This window comes from Natator depressus, chromosome 17 (assembly GCF_965152275.1).
Source record: "Natator depressus isolate rNatDep1 chromosome 17, rNatDep2.hap1, whole genome shotgun sequence".
Classification (NCBI taxonomy): domain Eukaryota; kingdom Metazoa; phylum Chordata; order Testudines; family Cheloniidae; genus Natator; species Natator depressus.
Genome location: NC_134250.1, coordinates 266,172 through 275,101, shown reverse-complemented (window position 1 = coordinate 275,101; position 8,930 = coordinate 266,172). Strand labels below are relative to the sequence as shown.

The 8,930-nt window shown below is 40.4% G+C and overlaps 1 long non-coding RNA gene across 1 annotated transcript; it reads right to left on the bottom strand.

Moving 5' to 3' along the window:
* Positions 1–756: 756 nt before the first annotated feature.
* Positions 757–3,860, bottom strand: LOC142000355 (uncharacterized). The gene is made up of 3 exons (XR_012642216.1): positions 3,215–3,860; positions 2,309–2,358; positions 757–946 (listed from the first exon to the last, which is right to left on the bottom strand). It is a non-coding gene; the product is annotated as an uncharacterized LOC142000355 (long non-coding RNA).
* Positions 3,861–8,930: the final 5,070 nt, after the last annotated feature.

Genomic DNA, 8,930 nt, shown 5'->3' with positions numbered 1-8,930 from the left:
TGGTGGCAGATGACAGAACAAGAAGCAATGGTCTCAAGTTGTAGTGAGGGAGGTCTAGGTTGGATATATTAGGAAAAACTATTTCACTAGGAGGGTGGTGAAACACTGGAATGGGTTACCTAGGGAGGTGGTGGAATCTCCATCATTAGAGGTTCTTAAGGCTCAGCTTGACAAAGCCCTGACTGGGATGATTTAGTTGGTGTTGGTCCTGCTTTGAGCAGGGGGTTGGACTAGATGACCTCCTGAGGTCTCTTCCAACCCTTATCTTCTATGATTCTATACTGTTATCCCCATTTTACAGAGATGAAATTGAGGCACAAAGAGGCTAAGTGACTTGCCCAAGGTAACACAGGAACCCTTTGGTGGAACAGAGAACTGAACCTGTCTCTCATATCCCCAGGCTAATGCCCTGACCACTGGACCATCCTTTCTGTCTTAATACCTCTCTGTATGCAGTAATATGTAAAAATAACTTTCCATTTCCCTACATGTAGTAATCAAACTTTATTTTACCCAGGCCTTCATTTTACTCTAAATTTATGTGATTGGTGTTGCATTTATTAAATATCTTTGCAATACTGATTGCACAAGTGCTTTGTGCTAAGCAATTGCATGCTGAAGCAAGCATAGTCTGTTACTCCAGTTTCCTTTCAATACCATTTTACTAAGCAATTTAAAACTTCCATATGAAAACTGGTGAGCATAACTGCCTTACAGATTGCACAAACATTCATTAAGTAAAACTTACCTGACCCCCCATAAGAAATCCTATACCTCTGGCTTGCCAGAAGGTCATGCTGTAGACACCATTAGTCTTTCCCATCCTCCTTTTAAATGGCCTACAAGTTGCATTACCATCTGTGTGGCAGCAGAGGACATTGTTCGGATTGGATGGTCTCTCCCAAAGAGAACTGTTCACTCAGGCCTTAGCCTGAATGATAGGTACCTGGGAGAGGATACAAAAGAAAAACTGTTAGTTCCGCTACTTAAAAAAAGTTTAAAATATTCATTAAAACTGCATAAAACAATAATGTGCTAACTTGAGAACAGCACCTGTTATGGAGAAACTTTTGTGCCAGGCACTACAGAGTAGGTGCCTCAGCAATCTTGTACAGCAATGGTTGAAGGGGTGCTGTGAGTGGACATGTTGTTTTCTACAAAACCCAGACTTGTTAGTGTGGCTGTGCTGAACAGTTATGGAATAAAATGGTTCTCACAGTGTTTAGCTTCACTATTTCACCATGAAATGATGCAGGCTGCTAGTTGATAGGTCTATAGAGTTTCTTGTAGCGTCTTCATTGGCCTGCAGTCAGCTCTGCTTCCTTACCTTTCCCCTAGTACCTGTACATGGAGAAAGTGAAGCTGAGCTGGAGTTAACTTATTGCTTGCTAGTGACCAGGTAGGGCCTTTACACCCTGTCTCACAATCTGGCTGGTTGGTTGGTTGATGTGAAATTCGTTGGTTGATGTCATTCTTGCTGGCAGTTGCAGTAGAGAGGCCAAAGATTCTGTTATCATGGTGACTGAACTTGTTTCTCAGTAAGAGAGTTGGAGGTCCTTCCATAATAAGGATGAGGCCTATTGGCAGATAGTGTGGATCAACTTGGACCAGTGCTGTACTGGTTCTGTGATTATTCTCTGTGGTTGTCTGTCTAACACTTTCACCATTACAAAATATACATAAGCATTTAAAAAGAATTACAAAAGAAAACACAAATATGGGGTGTGGTAGGTCCTACATGTAAACAAATCTGATAATGTAAGTACTCAGTTTTGTTGTCTTGGTTTTCTTGTCTACGTTATTTTGCTTCCCTTGAATTTTTAGTTGGAGATGAAATAATCAATTTAGAAATATGTAGGAGACTCACTATCTGAAAGCTGGTGAAGATATGATTTCTGTTTTTGTGGTATAAGAGTTTTTTGGAGAACACGCTCTTACAAGGGTATTCAGCATTTAAAAGCATTCTGGAAAATCTGTTATTGGTGTTAAAGACCAGGGATTGAGAGAATCATGAAGACTTTGTGGTTGGGGTATCAGAATCTGCCTTCATTATGGATTGGGAATCTGTTCTCATTGTTTGGGAATACAGGTGTGGATGGTATGGGAAACATGCTCTCATTGTGAGGTAAGAGAAGAGGGATTTAGTGTGCTATGAAGAACCTGTCCTTAGTCTTAAGTAATAAAAAGATACATACTAATCCATTTATTTGTCATTGTTCTGTCTCTTCATCATACAAAACAAGATTTGTGACAACACATTTATAGCTCTATCTACAAAGAAACAAAAGCAAAATAGATTTCCACTCACATGAGCTGTGTTGTAAGGCTCTCTTTCTCCTCAGTCGTTCAAAAAAAACCCTGAAATCACAAGAATGAGATGCGTGTGTAGACGATGCCTAGCAAAATAGGGTCCTGGACCACGACTAGGGCTCCTAGCACTATGATGATACAAATATAAATAATAGGGAATGGGAGTAGGATGAATACAACAAACACAATTACTTGTATGTAGTTCCTTGTCTTATGTCCCTTCATTCCCCATCCCTATAAAACAAGATTCCATATCGAAGGGAGAAATGGCAAGTAATGAAAAATTGAAGTGGCCTTTCCTTGAATGGCAGCCTGGAGATATGCAACTAAAATCAACCTTGGAGGAGAACTATAGGGCAAACCAGGAATGAATAAAAAAGGACGAAATGAGAACCAGGGAGCCACACACAGAAATTGTCATCACCTGACCCTAAAGGGTGGAAGTTTGTGTGCGCCAACAATTGAGAAAGAGGCTCATTTTTTTAGAACACATTGAATTGCAGTTTAAGACTTGTTTCAGAGTAACAGCCGTGTTAGTCTGTATTCGCAAAAAGAAAAGGAGTACTTGTGGCACCTTAGAGACTAACCAATTTATTTGAGCATAAGCTTTCGTGAGCTACAGCTCACTTCATCAGGGTTGGAAGCAGATCTTCACTCTAGTCTCCATCATAAACAATTCCTACTGTTTTTAAGGAAGAAATACAGATCCTTCTGAACTAAAGTTATGTACTTAGCTAGAAGAGAAAAGGAAAGCCTTTAGACTAGAGATCCTAAATCTCTAAGACTTTTAAATGGCAAAAGAAATAGTTCTATAACAAAATAGATGAAAATTTACCTGCCAAGATCTGAACTAACTTTCAGCCCCTGGTTTGTTTACAATTTTTAAAAGAGAATGTCTATTTACCTTTTTAAAAGAAGGTCCAACTTGCCAACAAGGTGCCACTTCTGTTAGAGTGAAGGATTTAATCCTGCATGGTGTGCACAAGTAGTTGATGCTGCCTCCAGCATGTGGTATAGTGAGGTCAGGACATGGGGAGCATAATGCTATTTTTGACACAGGATGGGATGCAGTGATGTCGCCTCTGACAAGTGACACAGCACAGTGCTGTCTGTCTCTCACAAAACTCTGTGCTCTCTTCCAGGTTACTTATATGCACAGAACATTATTATTGCTAGACTGAGAACTGAATTTCAGCACTGTAGTGACTGATCTGGTAAGGTTATTCCAATTCATCATGTCAGTATCTTCTGTGGAGTTTTTTGCTGTAGTGAGATCAGATACCTTTCATCATCTTTTCTGTCATAAAACTAAGCATCTTGCCTTCCTTTTTAACTTTTGAAAGTAGCAGGGAAGAAAATGAAACGCTAACGCTCTTTATCTGTTGAATTTAGCCCTCTTTTTCACCACATCATTGGTATAACCAGGACAATCATCAGCCTATGTCCTTTCCATGTTAGATTTTTAAGTTCATGGGCTTTTTAAAGAATAAGTTCCTTAGTATTATATTTTTAAAATATTATAATTATGGTGAGGAGATTTGGTGCAAGCAAGCAATGGGCTCTTTCAATGTCTAAGTTCTGATCTGGGTGCAGAAACAAAAGCGTTGGCAGCATGGTGCATAAAAATTCCACAGACCTTCCTTTTTCCAATCCCTCTGGGAGACCCACAATTCTCAGACTGTTTCTCCTTGTTCGTCCCTCAAGATCAATAACCTTTTTTTTTTTTCCCAGGGTTGAATAGTCCTTTCCTGTTTATATTCATAGTACGCACTGTAAAGAGATTCTGTTCTCAGCTTCATCTAGTCTTGATGCCAAGCCTTGCAAATTAGCTTGATGTGTACTGGTAATACTTTTGATTTGTTATATCTTCAGTTATTTTTCTCAAGGTAATCTGTTCACTTGAGATTTATTTTGGCCAGTCCATAATTTCATCTAGTCTAGTTTCATCTTGGCTGCAAGACAGCTGTCCAGTAGCTTCTGCTTTTTAGGATTTTGTAGAAAGTCTGGAGATTGAGAAGTATCTGTAATGGTATTAAACTAAAAGAAAATAGTTGTAGAATAATATCTGATGAAAATTAGATGGCGAAAAAGTGATTCAGCTGCTGATGGATTTTAGAAGGTTGGGAAGAGAACTGTAAACTATGCAGCCACCATCCCCCTAGTGTCTCCCAGAAGTTCTTTTGGTAGATTGAAGGGGCATTGGCAGTGGTTATTCATTAGATTGGATTTCAGTAAGAACAATATCCCCATGGTTATTGTTGATTGTTGGGTCCTGCATAATATATGTGAGGCAAAAGGGGGAAAAGTTATTGCCATGATAGAGTGCAGAGGTGGAGTGGCTCTCTGAGTTTGACACAATGGCCACTAGAAGAGCTCAACATGGAGTCTTGTGGTTGACAGAGGCTTTGATACAGCACTTTAGCCATCAGCGATGGTACTATTCTGTGCTGGACTGTTCTCTAGGCCTGGTGCTTTGGGTCCTGTTAGAAATAGTGTGGCATTTGTTGTACATTTACACATACTCTGTACTTTGAGTATGGCTATGTATTCTGCAATATGCGTTGTGAACTAATAAAGGTAATTTTATTTTCCAAAAATAGGAATTTGAGTGCCAAATTAGTGCATGTTTTTTTGTGTATTTCTACAATGCAATACAAACTTTAAGCATAACTTAATGGAATAGGATTTTGAAATTGGAAAGGCAGAAAACACGTCTGTCCATTTTGGTGCATAAATATAGTCCTGTGTGCTTACACATACACTGACCTGTGAGAACCATGACTGGTGTATGTGAAGCTGTGGTTTTCCTTGCTGTCTCCCCGGCGTGGCCCATTATGTGGATGTGGGCCATTAAGTGGCCCATTATGCCATGTGGAATGTTGGGGAGGGGGTAGGGAGCTGCTAGCATGGAGTTCTCAAAGAACTGCAAAGGGTGGTGAATCTGGGAATTTTGCATCTGTAGGTCAACCAATGTCTGTAGCATTTGTGTTTGCAGCCTGAGAAGATCCATTACGTCCTGGTGCATCTCCCTTTCCATTTCCTTGGCCTTTCTCCTGTCTGCTGTCTCCTTCTTCATGCCATCTGCCATGTTGACCTTCCAGGCCCTTTGATCACAGTCTGATGCAGCACTGGCTTGCAGGATACCACTGAATGTGTCCTCCCTAGTGCTCTTCCTTCTCCTTCCCGTCGGGGTCAGGCATTCTGCAGGTCTGGAGCAGGCACCTCTCAAGCCATTTCAGCAACAGCTGCCGATAAAAAGAGACAAATGTATCATTGGATTTATAGTCACAATGGAAAGGGAAAGATAGTTTCACAACTCCCTTCCCTAATTCCCATAAAAACTTTTAAGACATGCTTATTGACATTTCAACTTTGGAGTGTCTCTGTACAGCACCACTCTCCAGCCCCAGCCATAGTGAGTATGGCCTGCGAGGGCTCGGGGGGGAGAAAGGAATTTTGGTTGCATGAAAGAATAACATTTCAGTCCCTATTCCTTGTGTAGGAACATACTGCAGTGGGACTGAGTATTGGCTCTATTTTGCACAGGCAGTGTTGGTTTTAGCTATTATCTCTCTTCTGGGGGTAACAAAGGCACAGAGCACAGCTGCTCCTGGTATCCCAAAGCTGCCTGGGCCCATATGCTACTAGTCTGTTTACTACAGTGGTGCCAGCTGAACTCATTACAGAGTGGCATAGGGAGGTGATGTTATGCAAAAAGAATATGCAAGACTTAGGCCATGCCTACATGGGGACACTCTCGAAACTTATAGTGTGGAGTGAAGACTTCGCTGAAGTGAAGTTAAGTTACAGCAAACTAAGGCTACTTTACTCCTGAATGAGAGCAGCCACATGGGTTTATTGTAGTTTAACTTATGCACATTGACTTTACATCTTTAGTTGATTTAACTTTCCTGAGTGTCCCCATATACCCATGCCTATGTGGACCAAAGACAGACACTGTGTCTGAACAGTGTCCAGTACAACAGTGTCCTCATATTGACTGGTGGCAACTAGAAGCCTCATAACATACATATAAAACTCCATACCAAAAATACATTACAAGAAGAACATTGTTATGTATGCAAGCATGCAAAAGTTATTAAATGCCAAGTTTAAGTTTGTGGAACTTTTAATTCGGCCCCCTGACACACATGCATGATGATATTATCTTTAATCACATTATCATATATTATATAGAGGATGGAGCAAGGCTGTTTTCAGTGGTGACAGATGACAGAACAAGGAGCAATGGTCTCAAGTTGCAGGGGGGGAGGTGTAGGTTGGATATTAGGAAACACTATTTCACTAGGAGGGTGGTGAAGCACTGGAATGGGTTACCTAGGGAGGTGATGGAATCTCCTTCCTTCGAGGTTTTTAAGGCCTGGCTTGACAAAACTCTGGCTGGGATAGTTTAGTTGGGGTTGGTCCTGCTTTGAGTAGGGGTGTGACCGGAGTCAGGGGAGCCAACTGAGGTCACTTAATTAGGGTGAACTGCAAAGAATGGGGCAGGCAATCCCCAAAGATGGTGGATATTCCAATACTTAGATTTACCAAGCCAGAACAAAACAGTTTCTATAATACCTCACTGGTTACCCAGAAGCCAACACAGTTCCCTTAATCCAACCCAGCCTCAGGCCTCCACTTAAACACCCAAGTCAAATATGATGAGGATTACTGAAAATCTTATTCATCATATAAGAAAGTTCTAGCAATCCCAAAGCATCGGACACATTACCTCCCAGGTTAATGAATCTTCCAGATCTTACCCAAATACATGCTTACAGCCAATTCTTATTAACTAAACTAAAATTTATTAAAAAAGAAAAGAGTATTTGTTAAAAGATCAGTATACATACAGACATGAGTACAATTCTTGAGATTCAGATTCATAGCAGAGATGGTGAGCTTTGTAGTTGCAAAGAGTTCTTTCAGAATTATTTCACAGGTTATAGTCCAAATGTTTATATTCAGGGTGGTCCGGTCAGGACTGGGACCTCTGCCTTGTGGCTTAAGCTTCCCGTACATGAAGCATCAAGCAGATCTAAGATAAAAAGGATGGCGACCCAAAGGTCTCTTATACAGTTTCAGGTGTTGTGACAGTTCCTTAGGTGAACAATAGGCACTCATGGGGACTTTGAAGTGGACCCATTTTCTAAGCATCCCTGGTAATTATCTACACAGATTAACATAAGGCACCTGCCCATTTTTCATGATTCTCAGGTGATTTGCTGTACATTTCAAAGAGAGATGAACACAATGATGTTACTATGTTTACAGTTCATCTAAATGTTAATATGTCCTTTTGATCTCTGAATCAATACCTACAGTGACAGACAGGAACTGTCTGTTTACATGGCTAGCATTAAACAAGATATGAGTACACACATACAATTAGTATTACCTCTAGTTTCTAACAATATAGGTTTGCATTTCAAAGTTCTAGCCTATCTACCATGGAATGGCCTTAATTACCATTTACATACTGTTCTAACATCTTGAAGTCTTTAAACCATGATTTGAGGACTTCAATAGCTCAGACATAGGTGAGAGGTTTATCGCGGGAGTGGGTGGGTGAATTTCTGTGGCCTGCATTGTGCAGGATGTCAGACTAGATGATCATAATGATCCCTTCTGACCTTAATATCTATGAATCTGTCTAATGGTTGACTCTGGGTCAATTTTCCTGCAGGATGCTTAACACTTTCTGGCCATACATCACACTTTGTATAAGATTTGTTGCAATTCTATAACAGTGGCTTGCATGGTCATATTCTAATTAGATAACATCACAAAGGGATTGGACTAGATGATTTTCTGAGGTGTCTTCCAACCCTCATCTTCTGTGATTCTTCTGTGACTCTACAATCTTTTCCAGAGGACCACTGCCTCATTCAATGCAAAGAATGGGAAGTTCTCAGTGAGTGAGGCAGCTCTTCAATATTTTCTTTTACCCTTATTCAGTATGTGGTCCCATGTCATATTTACTGCACATCACCCAAACCCTGCACTGAATAAGATTTTTTTTATATTTCTTGACCAGCTTTTCTATGCCACTCATCCTAGTATGTGTGCCTCACAATCACTAATGAATTAATCTTCATAACACCACTATAAAGCACCTGAAACGGAAAAATTAAATGCAAATTTTCAAGTATATGCTAATGTGAGAGGGCTCCCAACTTGCAGACCCTGATTTTTTTTTGGAGATGCTGAGCACCCAGGTCCCACTGACTGTGAGTGCTGAGTGCTCCTAAAAACCAGGCTGTAGGTATCTAGGGTTGGACACACAGAAAAATGTACGTAATTAGTGGCCACTTTTGAAAATTTGGGTTTAAGCAGCTTGCCTCATAAAGTCTGTGGTAGACATGGGAATAGAGCTAATTCTTCTGGGTCCCAGTCCAGAAATTTATGTGCAAGAGCATTTGTTTAAAATTGAAATTTCTTTTCTCTTTTCATCCCCTACCTAATTCACTACACATCCTTGAACAGGAATCGCACATCCAATACCCTCCCCCAGTAAATCATCCTACATCACTTCCTGTCCATGTTGTGCACTAAATGAAGCAGGGCTCCTGTAGAAATAATACTATGAGTCTGTAATTAAAGATTGTATCATAATG